General features: G+C 35.6%; 1 long non-coding RNA gene across 1 annotated transcript; it reads left to right on the top strand.

Annotated features, from left to right (window-relative positions):
* The first annotated feature begins 15,969 nt into the window (after positions 1–15,969).
* On the top strand, positions 15,970–17,270 carry LOC111886723 (uncharacterized). The gene is made up of 2 exons (XR_002848533.3): positions 15,970–16,284; positions 16,652–17,270. It is a non-coding gene; the product is annotated as an uncharacterized LOC111886723 (long non-coding RNA).
* Positions 17,271–26,108: the final 8,838 nt, after the last annotated feature.

The following is a 26,108-nucleotide window of genomic DNA, read 5'->3' as shown; positions in this document are numbered from 1 at the left end:
AATGTTAGTTCATTCAAGTACAAATACATGCATACAACAACTTATTTTCATGGTTATAACTATACATGAAGTATGTAGACAAGTTTGACACTACGATTAAGACTCGATATATGTACTCAGAGTTGGGACAAATATAGCGTGATTAACTATATTTGTCCGAGGTCGGACCAATGTATATCGAGGAATACTCGTAGTGAGCAACAAGTCAAAACTTACCAAACAATCACGAGAATCAAACACACAAATTTAAATACTATAGGAGTATTTATTACATAGAATAGCTTAACATACATGTTTATCCTTACATGTTCCAAACATTATTCGATTCTTATAACCTTATTCTCGTACAGTCAAATGGCTGGATTTCACCACCCCGGCGACCCCTACTATCCCAACCAAGGCAACGGGGGATGGATCGAAGAGGATCCCGAGGAGGACGAAGAACCTATAGAATTGGACGAAGAGGATGACTCCGGTACCGACTCAGAGCCAGAAGTGATCAACCCACCACCCGCACAACCTCCCGCCTTCGTAAGGAACTTTCAAGGACCTACTCCCGTTTGGGGAAGTCACCTCCACCATTGGAGCCAACAACAAAGTCTACACCCTCCCTACGGCATGTGCCGAGACTTCTACGATGTCCGCGGCGGAGGTTCAGCTGATCGGGCACTCCCAGTCATGGTGGGAAAACTAGCCAAATCAGTCCTACCAATCCGGAGTTCAAGCTAGCCGGATTCGGGAAGTCAGCGTGGAAGTACAGGTTCACACTTCCGACATCCGTAGGCTGGATAGAGCTCAGGACAATGCATAACTCCAAACCGAGGCATTCCAAGCGCAAATGATTGCAGCCCTCGCCGAATTGAGGGAACAACAAGCCGCCTTCGATAGGTGTCTTATGGAATCGAAGCAATCGGATGCGGAGTCAAGCTCCAAGCGCAACCTACGTCGCAAGTAGTGCTTGCCAAAATCTCAAATTTTGTTATAAGTTAGGACCTCGGCTAAAAGTTTTTATTTTCCTTAAACTTTGTAACCGGAGACCCTTATAGGGGTCAAATTTTCGTGATTGTTGTATCAACTATTATATTAATATAAGTGGCACTATTATTACTACGTTGAGTATTTCGTTCTATCCTTAAAATGTTATGGAGAAACCATATGCTTGTTCCGTATTTCAGTCTTACAAATAACTTTCATTCTTCTATCTTTGAGACTCATACTATCATCTGTTGTTGAACTATAGCAATTTAGTTCATGAGACACATTCATTTTCTATGCTATGGAATTCTTATCTTTATCTTTTCAACCTATAGTTGAAGGATGCCTCCGCGTAGAAACCCGAGACGAAACAACGGTGGGGAAGCACCAATACCACCACCGCCTCCACCTCCTCAATTTGATGCTGCCATGTTCCAAGCAGCAGTCACAGCAGCTGTGGCGGCTGCCATGTCACAAATCAATACCCTTGTTACTACTGGTTCGGGAACTGGCACACCTCCATCCAACCATGGCGAGATTCATAGGCAACCCCGGGAGTGCACCTATAAAGACTTCACGAATGCCAAACCCCGGATGTTTAATGGGTCTGGAGGTGTGATGATGTTGAGACAGTGTAGAATCAATCTTCGAAATCTGCTCCTGTCCCGAACATAGCAAAGTCAAGTTTGCAACTTTCACCTTTATGGATAGAGCTTTAACTTGGTGGAATGGCCACGTTAAGGTACTTACTATGATAGTGGCAAATTCAATAAGCTGGGAGAGCTTAAAAATCATGATGATGATAGAGTATTGTCCACGAGGAGAGATTCAAAAACTCGAGCACGAACTCTGGACTCTCGGAATGATTGGTACCGACATAGCAACTTATACCAACAGATTCTATGATCTGGCAATCCTTTGCCCGGATATGATTGCTCCTGAGAGCAAGAAAATAGAGAGACACATTTGGGGACTATCGCCCCAAATTCAGTTAAGCGTGTAAGCTTCAAAACCTGATACTTTTGAAAGTGCCAAAGAGCTGGCACAATCTCTTATTGATCACGGAAGTCATCAGAACTCGACATTTCCTGCACCAGAACCACCAAAGGGAAACAACAGCAACAATAACAAGAAGAGAGGATGGAATAGAGGGAAGGGTGGGTTTTCCCAAGAATCCTCGAAGAAACAACAACTAGTTACAGTGAATGTTGCTATTGTACCTACTACCGTTCCTACAAATCCCTATCCGACAAAGCCTTATGCGCATAACTTTCCAAAGTGCGCCAAATACACTTACCACCACCATGGACCTTGTCAGGAAATGCATTGCTCCAACTGCAACAGAAAGGGACACACTGTCCATTTCTGCAGAGAACCCGTAAAGCCAATCACTCAAGTTCCCAACGCTGGTGTAGGCCGAGCTTGCTACGATTGTGGCGAGGTGGGTCACTACAAGAGAAAATTCCCTAAGGCAGCAAATACCGGCGGGGTGGGACGAGTGTTGACTATGGGCCACGAAGAAGCCGTAGCTGATCCTACAGTAGTTGCTGGTACGTTTCTTCTCGATAATTCATTTTCGTGCGTCCTATTCAATAGTGGAGCGGAGAGAAGCTTCGTGAGCCAAAACTTTAGTCATTTACTTAAACATAAACCTACCATGTTAGAAAAATCATTTACTATAGAAATGGAAAACGGAAAAACGGAAAACACTAACTGTATATACATGGGTTGTACATTAACTTTAGACGGTCATTCTTTCCCAATCGACCTCATGCCGGTCCAAATTAAAAGTTTCGACGTCATAGTCGGCATGGATTGGTTAAGTCTTCTTCGCGCCGATATCATGTGTTTTGAGAAAGCAGTTCGTCTTAATCTCCCTAACGACGAAACATTAGTGATTTACGGCGACAAATCAAGTACAAACCTTCGCATCATTTCGTGCATCCAAGCTCGAAAGTGTTTGCGGAAGGATTGTCATGCATTTCTTGCGCACATCGTCGATACGAGTCAGGAATTAAAAGACATCAAGAGCATTCCAGAAGTACGTGACTTTCCCGATATCTTTCTAGAAGAACTACCGGGATTACCACCGCAATGTCAAGTCGAGTTTAGAATCGACTTAATTCCAGGGGCTACCCCAGTAGCAAAATCTACTTATCGCCTGGCACCAGCAGAGATGCAAGAACTTTCCAGTCAACTTAGCGAACTCCATCAAAAAGGATTCATTAGACCAATTTTCTCACCTTGGGGAGCACCGGTCTTGTTTGTAAAGAAGAAAGACGGATCGTTCCGCATGTGCATCGACTACAGAGCACTGAACAAACTTACTGTCAAAAATCGTTATCCTCTGCCCCGCATTGATGACCTATTTGATCAGCTTCAAGGAGCAAACTACTTCTCGAAGATAGATCTACGATCCGGATATCACCAATTATGAGTACTAGAGGAGGATATTCCCAAGACGGCCTTCCGAACTCGTTATGGACACTACGAATTTGTAGTGATGCCGTTCGGATTAACCAACGCACCAACGGTATTCATGGACCTAATGAATAGGGTGTGCCGTCCTTACTTAGATCAGTTCGTCATCGTCTTCATTGATGACATACTTATCTACTCCCGAAGTAAGGAAGAGCATAGTAAGCACCAACGAAAAGTCTTAGAAATATTACGATCGGAGAAACTCTATGCGAAGTTCTCTAAACGCGAATTTTGGATTCGAAGAGTCGAATTTTTGGGCCATGTTGTTAGCAAGAAGGGGATACACGTGGACCCCTCCAAAATTAAGGCCATTGAGAACTGGACGGCACCAAAGACACCTACAGAGATTCGTCAATTTCTAGGTCTCGCTGGCTATTATCGCAGATTCATAAAGAACTTCTCTAGCATTGCGAAACCTCTCACTACATTGACCCAGAAAGGTGTGGCCTTTGACTGGGAAGCAAAACAAGAAAAGGCGTTCCAAACTCTGAAACATGCCTTATGCACCGCACCGATACTATCCCTCCCCGAAGGGATAAAAGATTTTGTAGTGTATTGCGATGCATCAAACCAAGGGCTTGGTTGTGTTCTTATACAAAGAGGGAAGGTTATTGCTTATGCCTCCCGTCAGCTTAAGACACACGAAGTAAACTATACAACACACGATCTTGAGTTAGGACCAGTAGTATTTGCTCTAAAGATTTGGAGACACAACTTGTACGGAACAAAGAGTACTATTTTCACCGATCACAAGAGCCTTCAACACATTTTCGATCAGAAGGAGCTCAACATGCGACAACGACGATGGGTCAAGCTACTCAATGACTACGAATGTGAAATTCGTTATCATCCTGGCAAGGCCAATGTGGTAGCTGACGCTCTTAGTCGAAAAGAATACACTGGTCGGAGAGTTAAATCTCTGACTATGACTATCCATTCCCACTTATCCACACAAATTAAGGAAGCTCAACTGGAAGCTTTGCAACCTGAAAATGTGGCGGGTGAATCCCTGAGAGGAATGGAAAAGAATCTATAAATCAAGGGTGGCGGAGCATATTATCTCATGAACCGTATCTGGACACCGAAATATGGTGGTTTCAGAGACGTAGTCATGGTCGAAGCACACAACACGAAGTATTCCGTTCACCCAGGTTCAGATAAAATGTATCTGGATCTTAAGAAACTGTACTGGTGGCCTAACATTAAAGCAGAAATTGCTACCTTCGTAAGTAAATGCCTTACTTGCGCTAAGGTTAAGTTCGAGTATCTGAAACCGTCAGGATTACTACAACAGTCGGAGATACCGGAATGGAAATAGGAACGGATTACTATGGACTTCATAACCAAGTTGCCCAAGACGACGGGTGGACTCGATACCATATGGGTCATCGTCGACAGATTGACCAAATCCGCGCATTTCCTACCAATCAAGGAGACTGACAAGATGGAAAGACTTACAAGAATATACATAAGGGAAATAGTGCGACTGCATGGGGTTCCAGTATCCATTATCTCCGATAGAGATAGTAGATTCACTTCAAGATTCTGGCAGTCACTACAAAGTTCCCTGGGGACTAGGCTAGACATGAGTACAGCCTACCATCCACAAACAGATGGGCAAAGTGAGAGAACGATACAAACTTTGGAAGATATGCTGAGAGCCTGTGTGATTGACTTTGGAAAGGCATGGGACATCCATTTACCCCTTGTCGAATTTTCATACAACAATAGCTATCATACGAGCATAAAGGCTGCTCCATTTGAAGCCCTCTATGGCCGTAAGTGCAGGTCCCCTCTGTGCTGGGCTGAAGTTGGCGACACACACTTAGCTAAAGGACGAGTTCCTGAAAGCACTCTCACTGGTTCGGAAATAATATGAGAAACGACCGAGAAGATCGTTCAGATTCGTGAACGATTGAAAGCCTCTAGAGACTGACAGAAAAGCTACGCTGACTAAAGGAGGAAACCTTTGGAATTCCAGGTAGGAGACCGCGTTCTATTGAAGGTCTCACCGTGGAAGGGCTTAATACGCTTTGGAAAGCATGGAAAGCTAAATCCAAGATACGTAGGGCCTTTCGAGATTCTCTCCAGAATCGGCCCTGTAGCTTACAAGCTTAATCTACCACGTGAACTTAGTAACATACATCCAACCTTCCATGTCTCGAACTTGAAAAGTGTCTATCCGATGAGACTCTTGTTATTCCACTCGACGAGATCGAGATAAACGAGAGCCTCAACTTTGTGGAAGAACCGGTAGAAATCATGGCCCGAGAGGTCAAACAAACAAAACAAAGTCGCATACCCATCGTTAAGGTTCGCTGGAACGCCAAGCGAGGACCTGAATTCACATGGGAACGCGAATATCATATGAAACAAAAGTACCCTCATTTTTTTCTCTGATTCACAAGTATCTTTCTTAATTTAAATTTCGGGACGAAATTCCCTCTAACGGGGGGATGATCTCACAACCCGATATTTCAACTCTATGTAATGACCTAAAAAGTCAAGTATTGTAACCACTTTTGAGATAATGAAATTAACTTCGAAAATAAAAAGTCCAAAAAGTCGCTAAATAATTACCTACTATGTTTGATGTCATTAAACCGTGATCGTACGTAAAAAGAACGCCCAAATCTGACTTCGTATAATGAAGTTATGGTTTTCTCAATATCGGCTTAGCGACAGACAGCTAAAAACTCGAATCGGAGATTGAGCGACTTTTGGCCGGAACATCTAAACGAGAATCGAACGTCTCGACAATGGTATTTCATCGGTAAAAGGTCTGGCAAAAACAGACGTCAGATAAAGAATTTATGAATTTCTAACAAAATTTTCTTACCGCGAACTTTTAAAAATAAGTAATAAAAATAATTTCAAAATTTGCCGACATAATCTAAATGAAAGTTGTAGAGCGTAATCTCACCTACGCGTGGATATAAAGAACGTCGAAAACGGAGTTCGTATGAAGAAGATATGAATTTTTGAAGTTTATTAAATATTAAAAATATAAATTTTAATATTTAGTCTTGGTATTATCCGAAGGAGGAGTCACCAGGTCGGGCCGAGTTACGCCCAGCGTACTCGAGGCCTAGGCCTCGGATCGTCCACGTCGCGCCCTATGCGAGCCTATGTCCAGTCCCATCCGGAGTCCGAAGCAGTCGAGGATGCGCTCATGCGTGACGCACGAGTACGCCCAGCGTATGGAGGCGATTCCCACCCCCTATAAAAGGGATGCGAGGGTTCCGAAGAGAAGAGCCATTTCCTCTCATCTTTCTTGTGTTTTTGCCTCGTTTTCCATGCACGAACTATCCCAAAGCCCCGGTTTCCTTGCTCAAGTCCCGAAGGTCGTTTGTGCTCCCGAGATTCCCGAGAATCCCGAGAAAATCCGCTTTCTCGAGTCGAAGTTCAGCTCGGTTTTCATCTCGCCTTTTCCGATCTTTCAAGTGAGTTCATACCCCTATAATCTACACTTTTAAATGTTTTATTAATACTTTTATATGCTTTTAAGGGGGGGAATACAAGTAAAACACACGATTATATTCGTGTGTTATATAAAGTTTCATTATACACTTTTCATCAACAAAATCATATGTGATTTATAACTATTATAGGGAAACTTTCGTATGCAAAATATATCACGATAACATCATATCTTTTGAAATGAAAAATCTTGTTATATATATGTATAAATCAAATACTCTGCTTAGACTGCATGTATATGTGTCCATCTTAGACGATATAAATATTTATACTTTCATAACAATTGTGATTCATTTTTCTAGGGATTTCTAAACAAACGAGACACACTTTTAGAAAACTATAATAGGTATAGTTTTACGAAAACATCATGAACTGTTACATACTAGAAACACTATTTCAAGAAGTTTACTTTCACCTACAAGAACAAACGAACATTTTCACAAGTAAATCTGTTTTATACTAAGTTTTGTGAGACATTAACTTCACGTACGTTCGAGTACACATTTCAAGTCCTGTATTATATACCAGAATTCCTTGGAGGGGGAGCATGGTGTTTGTGTATAGATCTATACGGGCTTGACAACCCCGCACCCTAACTGTTAGCTATAGTACACCATTTGGGGTGACAAACGTCAGAACATTCCAACGCCTGAAGAACGTTGTGTATAGGCATTTCTAGTCAATAGCATGGTTATAAAACTCACATGGGGTCTTAAAAACACATTGATTTACGAGATTTTTCAGACGTATTGAAAACTTTATACGTACATACATTTTCTAGAAACATACATTGATCTTGATAGAAGGCTACATTTATGCTAGTAGAAAATATGGGATTTTCTAGAAACAAACAAACAAAAACAAAACATTTCATTTCATACAAACATTGTCATTTAATACTTATGAAACTCACCAGCTTAAATGCTGATCTACTCTTTCAAAACTACTTGTATGTCCCAGGGATTCAGTAATTACAGGTAACAAACAGCTTTTGAAGAAGGGACGTTGCGGCGCCAGTTTAAATTCATATTTTGGCATCATATTGTAACTGTTTTTGATCGTGTACCTTTTAACAATGTAAACTTTCAATTATATATATGATGGTTGTATTGCTTTCTTTACTATGTATTCATTTGTTACGTTACCACATGAAGTCATCCGCCCCCGAACGTTTTAGCCGTTCCGGTTTGGGGGTGTGACAAGTAGTCATTTTAAAGGTGTAAACCTGAACAACTTCCACCTAATACAGTTTTGAAAACTAAAATGTTTAAGTTGGCTGAAACAATCCGCGAATGGAGTTAAACTTTTATGAGGAAAGCTGTTGGATGAGTTTAGTTATGTTCTTGGTGTTTTAACTTGTATTCCCACCCCACCCCCTTAAAACTTAAGAAAAACATGAAAAGATAGGGGTATGAACTCACTTTCTGTGATTTTAGAGGATGAATGTCGAAGAAAAGAAGTGTTCCACTCAAGAACACTATGAAGATGCCTTGCTGATTCGAGAATCTAACACAAATATGAAGGAGTTTGTGTAAGAAATCTATGATTTGAGTAGAAAGGAGTGAAATAATCATATGGAGGATGATAATACTTACCAAAAGTAGAAGGAAAGCCTTGGAAAATGCCTTGGAGATCTCGAAATTGAGAGAGAAGAGTTGAGAGAAAAGAGTTTGATCTTTGGGTGGAATGAGAGGAAATGAATGAAGTGAGGAGAGAGGTGGGTCTTTCCCAGCCTCTAGAACGTGGTTATGGCTAGAGCATGATGGAAAAGTACAATGCAGTGACTAGGGATGGTGGGGAGGTGTGTTTGGTCATGTAGTGGGTGTGGGGGTGGTTGCTTGTGTCATTAACTAAAGAAAAGTCAACACTCCACCTCTTGTACTTCACCCACTCTTCTTGGATAACATTTATCCCCAAAAACGTGATTAATTAATAAATATAGGGCCTTATATGTTAAAATAAAGTTTTGGGTGAAAATACTGCGTTAAAATAATTAAAAACGGGCCTAAAATGCAAAACTAGTCGAAAACCGGGTGAAATTTGCCTACCTGCGAGACCTCTCGGTACTGGGCCGAGGTTCGGTCCCTTCTGCTACTGGGCTGATGGCGAAATGGAGCGAAAGGGGTAGGAGGCGAAGGCGAAGGTAGGGTTCGGTGCTCAGGCGAGGTTCGGTCCGAAGGGACCTTCGAGTTCGGTCTATGCAAGACTTCGGTACGAGATAGGGTAGTTCGCTTCTGACAAGTTCGGCTCCTTAAGAGGGTTCGGCTCTTTAAGGCTGTTTTTCGCGTAGACTTCCGTTTTCGAGCTGTTTTCGACTAATTCGTGGGTCGGGATGCCCCAAGTGATTATAAAAAGTTGAGAGAGATTTTGAAAGAGATTTGGGAGAGATTTCACATACTTGGAGAGATTTGGGAGAGATTTCACATACTTGGAGAGATTTGGGAGAGATTTCACATACTTGGAGAGATTTCTGATACCTAGAGAGATTTGGGAGAAATTTCACATACTTGGAGAGATTTGGGAAATATTTCACATACTTGGAGAGATTTGGGAGAGATTTTAAATAGAGAGAGATAAAGTGAAAGAGATTGGGAGAGGCTTCTTTTGTGACCTTCTTGACTGCTTGGCTCGCAACACAAGGTTCGTAAGCCCCGTTAAGCCATGTTTAAGGATCTTACACACTCCCGATGAGTATGCAACATTGTTTTATCGGTTTGGTTCATTACTTACCACAGTTTTAGGTTAAGGAAATCTAGATATGCTAACTTTTCAATTGATGATTTCTCATTAGAATAGCGAGTTGTATAGTAATTACCTAACGTAAGCCCTAGTACACAAGGGTTAGTTGATTCGACCGGTTTGACTTGTTGACTCTAGTTGACTTTGACTTGACCGGAAATTGACGGTTGTCACAGATCAAGACTAAGCTCCCCCTCGAAGTAACACTGGTGTTCAAATCCGCAAATGGATACCTGAAAAACTCGCTTTGAATACCCATCATTCTCCCCTTTTGATAATCAAAAAATGATTATAAAATCCATTAAGGGTGAGAAGCGCCCGAGGAATTAACTTCACACTACTCCCCCTTTATGTGTACCAAAAATGAAACACCGAAAAACTTGCATGGAAAAACAATCACGAAAAAGCCTCGAAAAATTTCCAATCTTGTGAAACTTTTTGACTTTCGGGTGAAAGTTGCAAGATTTTCCAAAATCCGGGTAAAAACTGTCAATAACAGAATTCTACAGGACCAGTTGCGCCAAAAACAACTACCCCATTTGCAAAATTGGGCATAAAGAGTAAATTTGCACAAACTACAAGGATTGAACATGAAACTTCTGCATTCTTCACAATATTTGCTCACGATTCGAAACTGGACTAATTCTGCCAATTCTTAGATATTTCAGAGACCAATTTCGAAAATTCTACATTCTCAACAACTTTTGCTGCAAATTCGAAAGCGGACTACTTTTGTCATATCTTCGAAACTTAAGGGACCAATTCCAAAAGATGTTAGTTTTCTCTCCAATTCATTACCAAGTTTGTGAATCTGGCGACGAAGTCTTTTTGTCTCCGTCCCAACTTGTTATCAACTTTCGAAAGTGAGACATTAAAATCTTCCTTAGTCGATACCCCATTCTCACAACCAACTTTCAAAACTTATTAACCCGGTTCATCAAAACCTTTGAAATCAATTACTCAACCTCCATGTCATAGCCTTCGAAGATTATTAACCCAATTTATCGACTCCAAAATCTTCGTTATCACGCCCCACAACTATCGACATCAAAATACAAAACCAACAGTTCGAAAACAAACTAGAAAACATTAGGGTAAATTACACCATTCGTCCCTTGTTCACATGCCAGAAAGCATGTTTAGTCCCTATTTTCAAAAATTAATTCGGACTGTCCCTCGTTCGTTTAAAACTTGCACGTTTCGTCCCACTGGACATAAAAATACCATTTTGCCCTTATTTATTTCTTTTTTAATTTTCTTTTTATTTGTTTATTATTTTTAGATTAAAAAGGAAAAAAAAACAATAAATATACATACATGAACCCACCCCTCCCCGCTTCCCCCTGCTACGTATTCCTTTACCTTTCTCTCCCCCCCATTCTCAGCCACTTCCGACGCCGGCGAAGCACCATCACCCCCACCCCCACCTTCACCGTCACCCCAAAGCGATAAACCAAAATCAGACCAATCGATCTTCATCCTCCTCCAATCGCCTCTATCAAACCCTAGAACTCAAGATGGAATTGTACATGGAATCATCAACAGAACCACCATTGCCGGTGGAATCATTAACAACACCATAATCACCACCACCATCTCAACCCTAAGTTGCATCTCATTTTTGTTGCTCCTGATTTGCAGCAAATCAGAAGATCGAAAGGATAGAAGTAAGTTGTGATTTATCCTTTCCCCAATTTCCTTTCTTCTTTTTCATTGAATTCAATCGGTCATCTCTCTCACTCTGTCTCATATACCGCCAACACCTCCTACAATCACCACCAATCATTACTGAAACCTCAAAAAATGAACCCTGAAGCTACAAATGAAACCAAACTAAACCCTAAACTTATAAATCGAAGATGATGGAGATTCAGATCAGGGAAGTGGGTTTATATCGAACCCAAATCTTCTCCATTGACAACGGAGACGGAATAGTGATCACATTTTGGGAGGTGTTTAATATGGTTTTCAGGGGATGATTTCGTTGATGTTCTAGGCGGTTTTGGTAAAGATAAAGTTCAGAAAGTGAGGGGACAGAGACGGTTGGCTTCAAGGGTGGTATAAGGCAGGTGGTAGTTGTTGTTTGGAGGCAATGAACTGATGATGTTCGAATGGTGTAGGTTGTACGAAGGTGGTTCCGACTGAGGTAGGTCTCCGATTTTGAAGGTAAGGTTTAAAGTGGGTGTTGGTTGCGGTTTGTGACGATGAACAGGGGTGCAACACGGGTGTTTCGATGGTGGTGTAACCCTGCAAAGGAAGAGGTAGGAATTTGGTGGTGGGTTTTAAGGTGGTATAAGGTATATGATTGAGGAAGAAGGATGGAATTGGGAAGATGGCGATGGAAGTATGGTGTTTGAGAGATGCATGTGGTGTTCATCCAATGATTTGTTGGGGTGGGGGTATGAAGTGGGGCCATATTGTTTTTTCTTTTTTTATAAATTAAAAATAATAACTATAACATTAAATTAAATGGAAAAGAAATATAAAAGGGCATAATAGTCATTTTAAGTCTCGCAAGGGATGGAGCATGCAAATTTAAACTAACAAGGGATGAAGCGTGCAACTATTAACCAAACGAGGGACAGTCCGAGTTAATTTCTGAAAATAGGGACTAAACACGCTTTCTGGCATGTGCACGATGGACAAATGGTGAAATTTACCCTCAGCATTAATACTTCAATTCGCCAAAGCAATTCTCCAAGCCTTCAAAATCCATTCACAAATTGCCATCGACAATGTCTCCAACCCAAGTCTTCGAAATATGATCAACCCAACACATCGACTTCCCAAACTCGACATCAATTACAATCGATTTCAACCCTAAGCAGTGGAAAATTGATAACCCAATGGATTCACTTTTTCATTCAAACATTCGAACATCAAACCTTCCAGATGCAAACGTCTCCAACACATTCCAATTCGATTTGATCTTCTTCCCAAAACAATGATCACTGATTTCAACCAATCAAACATCGAAATCGATTTCTCAGTCAGTCAATAAGAAGGCTTTTGCTATCAGTATTCGAAATCAAGTTCCAATTCCTTGTGACCACGATTCTCATAAAAGCTAAACTTTGAACTCAAATTGATCAGATAGCGATACCATTGACACCAAAACAAACCATCGATCAACAAATCTTTGAAATCATAATCAATCAACCATCGATTCCAAAGCAAATTCGAAATCAAACCTTGAGCCACTTCGATCATCGAACACAGAACAAAAAAATCTAATTTTGACTTTTTCTTAATTAACTTTCATCGCTTTAACTGAAATTGCATTCGAATCGAAACTTTTAACAACATCAATATCCATATTTAGTTATCCAAAATCAATTTCAGTCCCGTTTTGCTTTAATCCTTCGTTGCTTAGAGCATTCTAAAATCAAAATCAGTCAAAAATTGAAATCGAACAATATCATCAACTATCATCTTCAAACAACGAACTCAAATCAAATTTCGATTCTATCGATATTGATTTGTATCTTTGACTCAATCAATAACAAACGATCGAGAATGAGGAATGGTCAAAGAAGAAGTATCGAACTGAAGATTAATCAGTTTAACCTTTTGGGTTTAACACCATGAACGGGAATGAATTAAATTTTGGGCTCAAATGAGTATGATAAACAATAAATTTCACTTGATTTTTGGCTCATAAATCGGATTACACGTTGAATAATCAAAAAATTTTGGCTCAAATCTTGGATAAAAAAAATAGAATATGATTTTGATTTTCTGATTTAATAAAAAAATTAATTGGATCTTCAAAGGGGCTTGAAACGAATTCGATCGAATTGAGTCAAAACGATCAAAACTTAAAAACGAAACACATGAATCGAAATCATGAACGTTTTGGAATCCATTTGAGAATTTGAGATACCTTTTTGACGAATCGAGTTTCGTTTTCAACGAACGAATCAAATTTAAAAGATCTTGGTTCTTTTTTTGGAACAAGAAAATCCCCAATTTTAACATTGTACTACCCACTATGCGTGATGTACAACTCGTTCTTCGTGTTCTTCAACGATCCAAGAACATCTTCAAAAGAACCACTAATACTTTTGGGTTTTGACTTAAAGTTCAATACATCATTTGGAGATTGTTGCTTTGGAACCCAAATTTGTTTCACAACAACACTTGATGATTTTTGTGAATAAACCCCGCTTGTTTTTGCGTTTAATCTTCTTCTTCTTTTTCTTTCTTATATTTTTGCATCTTGAAGACTTGATTTCATTAACAAACCCACTTTCCATAACTTCAACTTTTTGAGTTTGAATCAAATCTTTTGGAGTTTGATACTTGTGATTTCTTGGATCATCGGCTTCCGATAAGGAATCATTCCTTCAAACAAATCACAAGAACAAAAAATATCATTGCTTTGAATTCCAATTGAGCAAAAAACTTTTTCATCTTCATGAGAATCAACTTGAATCTTCTTGTCATGAACTTCCAGAACATCAAGAACATGATGATCATCATCAAGAACATGTTCCCGAGCTTCACGATAATTTGCATAAAATTCAAGTTTATTGCTTCCATATTTACATTCAGCAAGAGGAATTCCTTTTATGACTTCATATTCTTTCCTATTTCTTCGTCTCTCTTGATACGTTGTAACAAATCGATCAAACAAATCTTTGGTTTGATGAATTAGAAAACTAATTAATTCTCCAACTCCATTCTTTTATTCATATAAAACGAGTTCATCTTCACTTTTCAATCCAACAGTCAAGCAATAAAGAAGAGATTCACAAGTGTATTCACCTAGAAAAGTTTCATTCTGTTGAAGCCCGGTATGTTGAAAAACACAGGCCGACATGGATAAGGTTTTAGGAGAAATTTTGAGATAACTTTCAACATAGTTACTTTTAACCATATTCCAAAATTGCAAACTACAATGTCATTTTCTACCACAATGATGCTAATTTATGCAATTTTATGGTGACGATCTTTAGTTGAATCAAACAACAGAACAACTATAATTACATTCAAATGTTTTTTAATCTTTTATCATCTTCAAAAAAATAAGAACATAAGCAGGGTGCTAAAAAATAAAAAGATCCCGAGCTAACCTTTTACAAGTTGTACCCCAGAAGTATTAAAGTAATGTTTAAATCTTAACAATTATGTATAAAAGAGGTGCACAAAAATAAAATTTGAAATATATCATATTTGGTAGAATACTAAAAGACAATTAATAGATATTAATAAAAATAAATATTAATGAGAATGAATACTATAAAAACGGATGAATAACGTAACTTTAAAATATAAAAAGGTACCAAAATTGCAAGTTGCAAAATACAAATTATATAACTTTATAATAATTAGGGATGAAAATTATTATTTCAAAATCAGTTGAGGGGAAAATGCATAAATATAAAGTTCGCCTATAAAAAAATCAAAATTGCTACGAAATATAGAATTTTGTATTAAATGTTTTAACAAATATAATATGATCTGAATTTGATAGTTTTGGTTTTGGAAAATATAAAACCAAATGAATAGTGATAACATCTTTGCAAGGTGAACCACAAAAGTACAAAATAAAATTTTGGTCGAAACAATTATTTATGAAGGATGCGGATAAAAATTAATTTTTGAAATTGTATTTTGATTCGTACACTACATAAATAATAATTATTTTATTATAATGATAAAAAGTAATATTTATAAAAATAAAAACTATAAAAACAAATTATGTATGAGACCAAAATCGTAACTTAAAAACATAATAAGGAACCAAATTTATAACTTACAAAATGCTAACGATTTAATTTTAAATTTAAAAGGATAAAAACTGTTAGATAAAAATTAATTTAGGATAAAGAATGTAAAAACAAATGAAACTCAGGGGGCTGAAAATGAAAAACAAATGAAAGTTAAAGCAGAACAAGAGAAGTAAAAGAAATGCTCCGTGACGACTCAAAATTAGTTTGGGTAAAGAATGTAAAATAAAGTGAAATTTAGGCGAGAAAAATAGAAAACATAAATGAAAAGAGGAAGGAAAAGAATGCTGATTTGCTTACAAAAGCACGGTTGATTTGCTTGCACGTATCATTTTCTCAAATCAAACGGCTGAATTCATTTGAAATGAAACCCATTTTGTATTTAATATATATAATGATACAAGATCAACTCTAATGCAGGGCCGGCCCAAGCCCAGGGCGAGCTGGGCCATAGCCCAGGGCAGCAAGTTTATGGGGGCAGCAAATTGTTTGCACGTATTATATATGGGTATGTTATATTGGGCCAAAGTCGATGTCAGTCCACTGAAAAGAGAAAGGGATGCTTGACCTAAGGGTTAAGGGCATCGCCTCATTAGGCATAATTCATGAAGCGGGAAAAATTAAGCATCCGACCAGAAAAATAAATGCATGCGTAATTAATGTATCAGATCATTTCGAGATGGTAGAAGTCTAGAAGATGAGGAGACGGGCATGGGGAAAAGTAGAAAACGCATAGCAGAGCCTCAGATCACCATTCACCGTATAACTATTAGTTTCTAGTATCCCAATTCATGGTCTCGGTTCAGCAGTTCTCCTGAATTCAGATCATTGTTGAATTCCTTTTAGAGGCTCTTGTTTATTTCATTCTCTATTTCTGGTAAGTCCTTGTTCATTCTCCTAAGTCATAAAGGTTAAAGTTCTGGTATTTCTGGTAAGTCCTATAATTTCATTCTCTATTTCTGGTAAGTCCTTGTTCATTCTCCTAAGTCATAAAGGTTAAAGTTCTTGGATATACTCTTGTTTCGTTCTCTAGAAAATCTGAATATGTGATAAAAGGTAAAACGAATCTGTTATTTAAGTTGGTGAAAATCTGGGATATAAGTTGTTGAAAATACTAATATTTGATTTTATTTATTATATTTCCTGATTTCTTGTTTTCAAGTGTTCAATTGATTTTAGTAATTGAGGAGGATTATTTTGTTTCTGATTTGTGAGGTAATTGAGGTTCTTTTAATTGTTTGCAGATTCTATTAACAAGTTTAGTGAGATATATGAGAAAATTGAAGATGGTAAGAGAAGACAAATAATGGAATTAGAGAATATGAAGATGAATTTTTATAAAGAGTTTGATTTAGAAGATTAAAATAAGAATATTACCGGCAAACTACTCCTTTTGATTTGGGGGAGTGTTTAGTTTAAAGTTTATGAAAGGATTTTAATGCATTTTAATCTAAAAACCTTCTTGTCCCGTATCTTTTTAAATTGCAAATACATTGAGATAGTGATTAAATTTTATTTGTTTTTTCATTACTTTTTTGCCCTTTATCTCACATACCAGCTCCCTATTTCACGTAGGAAGTGGTTGAGTGAAAGTCCTTTGACACCTGGTACACTCGTAAGCAAGCTCCTTTACATACCATCTGGTTATTTATACCTCGCTATGTTTCACCATGCCATTATGAGCAGAACCCAACAGCGGTTGTAATGAAGCTTTGTTAAGCATATATGAACGGGGGAGATTATAAGAGGAGGTTGTGAGCATATGTACCTATCTATAACAGTTATTATTGTAAATTAAAAAAAAAATAAACATTTTATATTTTGAGTACACAAATAAGGTTTGATGTATTGGTTGATTATAAATCTTATTGCACTTTGTTTTATAATTTTTTTTTGTTTGGAGTTTGGTCTACAGTATGGGGCATTTTTTTTCGTTTTGCCCTGGGCATAGAAAAACAATGGACCGGCCCTGCTCTAATGGATACATAAAAATAGTGTTTTGGTGTGAAAATGTGTTTCAATCTATTTTAATAAATAAGAGTTTTTTTGTCATATATCACACTCTCATTAAATTGTCAAATGTTATTTTGTGGTTATTTTGAATTAACATTTTATAAGTTTTTTCATTTTAATAAATTCCAAATAATACTTTAATGTAATAACTACAATAGATGTAGTAATAAATAAATATCAATTTTATAATGGACTTACCTTCTTATTTCAAAATTATCAAATTAAAGTTTATTAGTTTATTTTGCTTATTTATTTAAAATTAAAAGATAAAAAAATCAGTTTTAATAATTCATTATTTTTCTTATTGTCTTATAAATCAAAAGTTTTTAAATATTTAGACTTTTATATTTAATTTTTTAATTAACCCATATAATACATGAATCTTACACCTAATAGACTACTAAACTCAACACAAAAATAATGAGATTGAACATATATATTTGGTGCAACAAGATTCATCACACAAAAACAACTTTTTAAATTGTTAAAAACTATTTTGGTTAATTTTATAATTTTTACAACTTTAATAATTATTCTATTCTATATTATAATATGAAAATATGTTTTTAGTGTAATTTTTAATGTGTGGTTGGAGTAAAGGAAAAATTAACATTAAAAATACATTAATTTAGTGATATTTTTAGTGAAATGGTTGAAATTGCTCTAAGAAAATTTATATGATTTATATCAAAGTCAAATTAACAAAGAGTTATATGCATTGCGTATTAGTCGATTAAGTGTGTCCTTTTACGAGAATTTGACGAAATCTTTGTCAACAAAATACAAATATACTATTTTTAGTTATACATATATATATATATATATATATATATATATATATATATATATATATATATATATATATATATATATATATATATATATATATATATATATATATATATATATATATATATATATATATATAAGGTTCATTTGAAACCATAATAATTTTGTGAGACCGTGAGACGTAATCAAAAAATAATTATAAAATGCAAAATAAAAGGATAAATCCGAAATTTTTTTTAAATATTATTTTCGTCACTTATTACCTAAAATAAATAAAAAAAATATTAAAAAAATTACATTTTTTTTTAAAATACATGACATATTCTAATAAAATATTACGCTATAAATATTCTAATATGATTTTTAGAATGTTATAATATAATCTACTAGATTTGTTAGATATGTAAAATATTCTAATATTCTACTAGAATATATAAAAAAACGGTATTTTTTTTTTTTACTTTTCTTGGTATTTTTTTAATTTTTTTTTGGAAAATATAAATGACGGAAATAATATTTGAAAATTTTCAATTATTTTTCGAAAATTTTCAGTTATTTTCCATTTTTAACATGTTTTTTTTTATCTATAAAATGAGTGGCTATGATTGCGTCTCACATTCTTACAAAATTAGGTCATCTCACATGAACATATATATATATATATATATATATATATATATATATATATATATATATATATATATATATATATATATATATATAGAAAAAACATCATAAATGGTCCCTATGCTTTCAAAACTTTTGATGTTCGTTAGCTTTCCACCGTTAAATGAAGGTATTTTGGTCATTTAACTATCCAGGGACCTTTTATGAGGTTTTCTTTTCTTTTATTTTTTTAAATTAAATTTAATATCCAAGGTCTCTCTCTCTCTCTCTCTCTCTCTCTCTCTCTCCTATTCTTCCCCAGTCTAACCATTCACCTTCGTCGATCCTTGCTTCCTAATCTAATCATCCATCGATTCCTGCTGGTGAACCAAACCTCCCACCATTGGCATTTCCGGTCCCCACCTCCACCGATAGTTTCCCCCTACCAAACCACCACATACCCTTCACCACCGCCATTATCTTAAATAAGAGGGCTTTCTCTCTCTCTCTCTCTCTCTCTCTCTCTCTCTCTTTCTCTTTCTCTCTCTACACACACATACTATATACCCACCTGTACACTTTTACTTCATCTTCTTCGTGTTTCCTCTTCTATCTCTTACAACTCTCCGAAAAATTATAACACATCGCACATACACACACAGCGGATGTGATTTGAAGCAACACAAAGCTATCTTTTGGGCATATCTTTAAGATCGGTGACTTGAATCATTGAATTAACACCTCCCGGATTGAATTAAAGCATCTTTATTCCTCTTTCAAGAACTCAAACTCTCCATCGAAGAAACTTTTGTAATTGAAGATATAACCGGTGATGACGAACAACTCTCGTTTTTTCAGACTAGTCCAACAAGTTCATGTCAAAACTCCATATTTTTCATGAAGAAGTCGTGAGCGGCCTTTAGAAAAAGAAACATATGAGGAAAGAAGTGTTGCTAACAGTGATGACTTGTCTTTTTATAGCCTACCGGAATCTGAATCGGAAGAACACAATAGTCAAGAGGAAGAAGAAGAGGAGGTAGAGATGATATCATCGACTGTTGGTCCAAAATCGACATCTAAATCTTTTAGATGTGATGTAAATACACCATTAATACCCGATTTTGTCGATTTCAGTAAAGGAAAGCACACCCAAATTGATTTTAGAAATGAAAACACACCCAAATTGATTTTAGAAATGAAAACATACAAAGACACACAATTTTATATTTTATTTCAAGGAATCCACCTGATGAAACCCACATCTTGAATTCATATTAGAAGATGAAATATGGAGGGTGATGATTTGTGATTTAGGGTTCATAAATTTAACAATGGTGTAGAGGGTCTTGATGGGTTAATTGTGGTGACGATCCAATGGTTCCCTGTAGTTGAAAAAACGACCAACAACCCTTAGCTCTTTTCTCTTTCACATGTGTGCTCTCACCCCCACCCCTCACTTTTCTGGTGTGTATCAGAAAAACAAACGAACAATAATGGCTTCCTTCTGAACTTAACTTTCTGCAGGTTTAATGGGGTGGAGAATACCATCTCTAGGCTCGATAGGTGGTGGGTGCTCAGTAGTGAAATTTATGGAAGTGTGGTGATGGTGTAAGGTGTTAATTTACGGTGGTGGGTTTTTTCCATTTAAGGCTTCCGAGAGAGAGAGAGAGAGAAGAGAAGAGAGATAAGAGAGAGACCTTGGATATTAAATTTAATTAAAAAAAACCTCATAAAAGGTCCCTGGATAGTTGAATGAAAAATACCCTTTATTTAATGGTGGAAAGCTAACAGAGTAAGCAAAAAGGACCAAACATCAAAAGTTTTGAAAGCACAGGGACCATCTATGACGTTTTTAAACCACGAGGATTAAACTTCAGATTTGGGAAAACCACAGGGACCATTTATGATGTTTTTTCATATATATATATATATATATATATATATATATATATATATATATATATATATATATATATATATATATATATATATATATATATATATATATGGTAAGAACTTATTGCGAACGTTCTTAAAATGCGAACCTTTTTATATGACATTTTTTTATCAAAAAAGTTACATAAAATACAAAATCGGTCTAATATATGTGAACAAATATCGAAAAATATCAAGTTCGTAAAAAAAAAAATACACACATGCACCTGTCGTATACACACATTTTTTCGAGATTTTTTTTGCGAATATGTTTTATTTGACTGATTTAGTGATTTATGTCACTTTTTTTGGAAAAAAATATCACACAGAAAACTTCACATTTTAATAGTGGTTCGAAAAAAATATGAGTTCGGTGTATATATATATATATATATATATATATATATATATATATATATATATATATATATATATATATATATATATATATATAATGGTTTAACAAGAACAAAAAAATATTAAAAACTCTCAAAACCACTTTATTAATATGCTCATTAAGGACGTTTGGAACAAATTAAATATTATTATTATATACATAATATAACAAAAAAAGAGTTATGCCTTTAAACAAAATGTATCGTTTATAAAACATATGTACAGTTTAAAATATGATATTCACAGTTTAATAAATATATTAATTCATAAATACCCAGTTTAATATTTTCATGCATATATTCATTCAAAATTTTAACCCAAAATTAGTATAAAATATATAATTTAATACATTTCTTTTTTAGTTTAATATATAAAATTCATAATATAATACAATCCATTATATGCTAATTCACATACTTAAAAAAGTCAAACCCAAATTCTACCACGACCACAACCAACTACTACCACATGCCACCACCAACAACATGTGTCACCGTCACAATCATTTTTCCATCCAAATCAGATATGTGTATAAACTCTTGAAATTTTTTCACAAATGGTCCTAATTCTTATCAGTTCTTCCCTAATACAATACTTATGATTATTTTATAGCATGGATAGTCCCTTTGAGCAAACTTTGCATGTAAACAATCTTTATTGTGGATGATCGTTACTTCGTGAATTGAAAAAATTTGGTATAAGGACCATTTTTGCTATTTTGTTAAACTTTTCTAAGGACCATTTGTGAAATATTACAATATTATTCTCTCATTTTTTTTTGTTTTTTTTTGCTTTTGTTTTTTTTTTCTTTATTGTTTTTTTCTTTTACATTTTCGACCCTCTTTTTTACTTTTATTTTTTTAATTAAAATTTCTTTTAAAAATTTTCCTTAATTTTTTTGACAACATTGTTATAATATATATTTTGAAAGTTAGGATTTTAGAAATTAGTTTTTTTACAACATTGTTTTACATGAAATCTTTTTATGAAGTATGTTTATTTTTATGAAATATATTTATTTTTACATTAAATGTAATATTTTATATGAACAAAAAATTACAACTTATAAATTTTAATGTGCATGCAAATATATTTTATTTAATATATAAATATTTTTTGTTGACTAGATTTTATCTAAAATATTCAAACTACGATATATAATCAAATATTTTCGTTTTCTATTTTTTTTTTATCCAAAACAATTTTATGTATAAAAACATCATTTTACTATTTTTTAATTTTTACATGATGTAATTTTTTAGATTTATCTTTATTTATCTGATACTAATACATTTATTTTTATCAAAAAATAAGATGTGTTAATTTAAAAAAAATTATAGAAATAATAGTATGTTACTATTTTAATTTAAAAATATAAGTATGAGATTTTGAGTTAAAGATAAATTTAACATCCCAAAACCATGATAATTTTTTTTTTCATTTTTATAAAATATTCACACAAAGCCAGAAGATATATAAACCATTTTTTTGAAGTCAAATCCATAAAATTAGAGTATCAAAATCTATAAATATGTAAATCAACAGGAGGATGTGTACGATCACACATTTGCCTTGTCTCGATCATCTGATGTACCTGAAAACATTGAACCAACAACTGTAAGTCAAAGCTTAGTGAGTTTCCCCCAAAATATCACACACAACAACACATAAACAGTGCATGTATATCTGGTGCACAATATAAAACTGGATTGCCCCTAGGCCCATAGTCTCTCGACTGGATTGCCCCTGAACCTCAGTGTCTTGATTGGATTTCCCCTGGTCCATAGTCTCCCGACTGGATTGCCCCTGTCCCATAATCTCCCGACCGGATTGCCCCTTACTATGTCGATATATGCAAACAGATAACCAAACTAGCAAGTTAATGTAATCATATAGGTCTATCAATCTAATAGACCACTATAACATAATAACATCCTATACACAAGGATACATAACACAATCTAGTAGCCCGACATTGGTGCCTTCGACCCACGAGTATAGTGAGAGAACTCACCTCAAAGTCTAGAAGATACAATAAAGATCACTGATCCAAACACCAGCTTTACAGGTCACCTATTCAGCAAATAATAGAAATTTCCTCAAACTACAGCCCAAAACCTTAAGTTTGACCTAAAGTCAAACTTAGTTAAAAAGTTAACGATCCAGTCAAATTCAACACACATAAAGTCATTCAATCGGTCACCTATTCAACAAACAATAGTAATTTCCTCAAACTACAACCCAAAACCTTAAGTTTGACCTAAAGTCAAACTTGGTTAAAACGTCAATGATCCAGTCAAAGTCAACACTCATAAAGTCATGCAGCCAGTCGCGACGTCGTGGCCACCCTTTGGCTAGGTCGTAGCATAAACAAAACAGTCGCACATCACCCTCCGTCATGCCGTGACAACCAAAGTGTCACGCCGTGAGAAACGGTCTGGTCAACTTAATACATTAAGTTCTTAATCCTTTATCCCACCCATCCATACTTTCCAGAAGGCTTCCATACTCCTAAAAGATCATTAAAATCATTGCCTTATTGACATGTATGTCTAATACATGTCATGAACTCAAGCTAGGTCAAAAATGGTGCCAAATGGGGCCAAGATCTCATGCAAGAGTTTAAAACTCTATAATACTTCAGATCCATCACTTATAACCACAAAGGGACTCTGAAGATCCATAAAGTTGGCTAATTTATGAAACCCAAACATTCCAACTAGCCAAAACATGAAGAAAACACATGAAAAATCTGGATCTAAGAACTTAGGATCATAAAGCATGGAACTTTGAATACTCACAAACGTCCAGAGTGTGGGAAAGGATGATAGTGAGGCTTACAAGCTGAAATGATGCAGATCACCAAAAATGGAGCTTAAGGTTCAACGTATGGGAGATTTGGGTTTTGGAGATTGAAGGGAGGTGATGGAGGTTGAGAGTGAGCGACCCTAGCCCTCACTTCTTTTAAATATGGGGACAATCCCCGATATTACAGTTTTGGCTCGAATAGTTATCACGTCGTGACCCTTATGAGGTCACATTGTGTCACTTAAATAAAATGTGTGCTTCCATAGACATGGTCACATTGTGACACACAAGTGCCCATGTTGTGACCAAGGTTTGAATCGTTAAAATTTAATTGAAAACTATAAAGAAATGGTTACCTAGAATTGGGTGTTACAATAAAAATATCTTCCGATTTTGATTTCATAATATAAGTACGATAAATTTTATATTGGTTCGATATAAATTTTTTATATTTAATTTTAAAAAATTGTTTAGTTTTATCAAATTTTGAATATATTCCTTAATAAGACATAAACTTTTCAAAATATTTTATGTATAACATTAATTTTGTTTAATTCTTTTTCTTTAATGGAAAATAAATATATTTTATATATTTTTAGAATATGAATTAAACTGAATTAATATCATATCAACTGGAGATAATATGAAATTAATTCCGTTAACCTTTTCCTTTAAATAAAATGAATTAAATGAAATTAATGTCATATTGTTCATATGGTTAATTACAATTCTCCCCTACTTGAACTAGATATCGTCCTCGAAATTTTTGGCTGTGAATAGGTCGGGGTAGTGCTCGCACATCTCTGACTCGGGTTCCCAAGTCCGCTCGGAACCCTTCCGATGCTGCCACTGAACCTTGTCTACGGGAACCACCTTGTTGCGCAAGGTCTTCGTCTTTCTATCCAAAATAGCCATCAACCTCTCTACATAATTCAGACGATCATCGACCTGAATGTCATCCAACGCAATCACTACTTAATCATCAACCACACACTTTCAAAGCAGAGAAACATGGAAGGTGTGATGAATCTGACTAAGCTCCTCAGGCTTATCCAATTGGTAGCCTACCTTTCCTACCCTAGCCACTACTCGAAAAGGTTTGATAAATCGAGGGCCCAAATTTCCCCTCTTCCTAAAGAATGTAACACCCTTCCAGGATTATACCTTCGGCAAAACAATGTCCCCAACCTAAAAATCCAGTTCGGACCGCCGCATATGGGTATAACTCTTCTGCCGACTCTTAGTTGTCTACTTGAGTTGCATCAGGCTGTGGTTCTTGATCTTCTTCAAGTTCCACGATCCTCACACCTGCTTCATCCATTAGAAAATTGTTTTCCAAGACTTCATCCTTTCTAGAGATAAAGATCTTATTCTCACTAGGGATGTAGAAGTAATATTCTCACTAGGGATGTAGAAGTAATATCCTAAACTTCTAGAGATAAAGATCTTATTCTCACTGGGTGTATACCTAGGCTCAAGTTTGCTGGAAGCTTCTTGTCTAACATAAGCTTCACAACCCCAAACTTCTGGTCATCATGGATTGAACCATATCATGTAAGGTCCGATTTCTCCTCTCAGACACACCATTACGTTGTGGTGTTCTGGGTGGAGTAAGTTGTGAGATAGTCCCACAAATCCTAAGATGATCTTGAAACTCTTGGCTCAAGTACTTTACACCTCTATCCGAATGAAGGATTTTGATTTTTTTTGAGTTGATTCTCAACTTCACTTTGAAATAATTTAAAATTTTCATATGCTTCAAGTTTATGTTTCATCAAATAAACATAAAAAAATCTACTGAAGACATCAGTGAAGGTGATATAATATATCTCACCATATCTTGTCATTTTTGGAAGAACCACATACATTTGTGTGTATGATGCCCAATAAAACACTTGCCCTTTCATTAGTGCCAGAGAAAGGAGCCTTTGTCATCTTCCCACATAAACAAGATTCACATATGTCAAATGACTCAATGTCATTTGCCCCTAAAAATCCACTCTTTTGGAGTTGGGATATGTGCTTCTTGTTTAAGCGTCCAAGACGACAATGCCATAGATATGATTGGTTCAAACCTTGTTTGATCCTTTTGGTGTTAATATGATAAAGGGAATTATCATTTGAAGTGTCATTTAGATTCAATTCATATATTCT

Source organism: Lactuca sativa, chromosome 5, assembly GCF_002870075.4.
Source record: "Lactuca sativa cultivar Salinas chromosome 5, Lsat_Salinas_v11, whole genome shotgun sequence".
Taxonomy (NCBI): Eukaryota; Viridiplantae; Streptophyta; class Magnoliopsida; order Asterales; family Asteraceae; genus Lactuca; species Lactuca sativa.
Note: the sequence above shows the minus strand (reverse complement) of the source record. Positions and strands in the feature narration are given on the sequence as shown.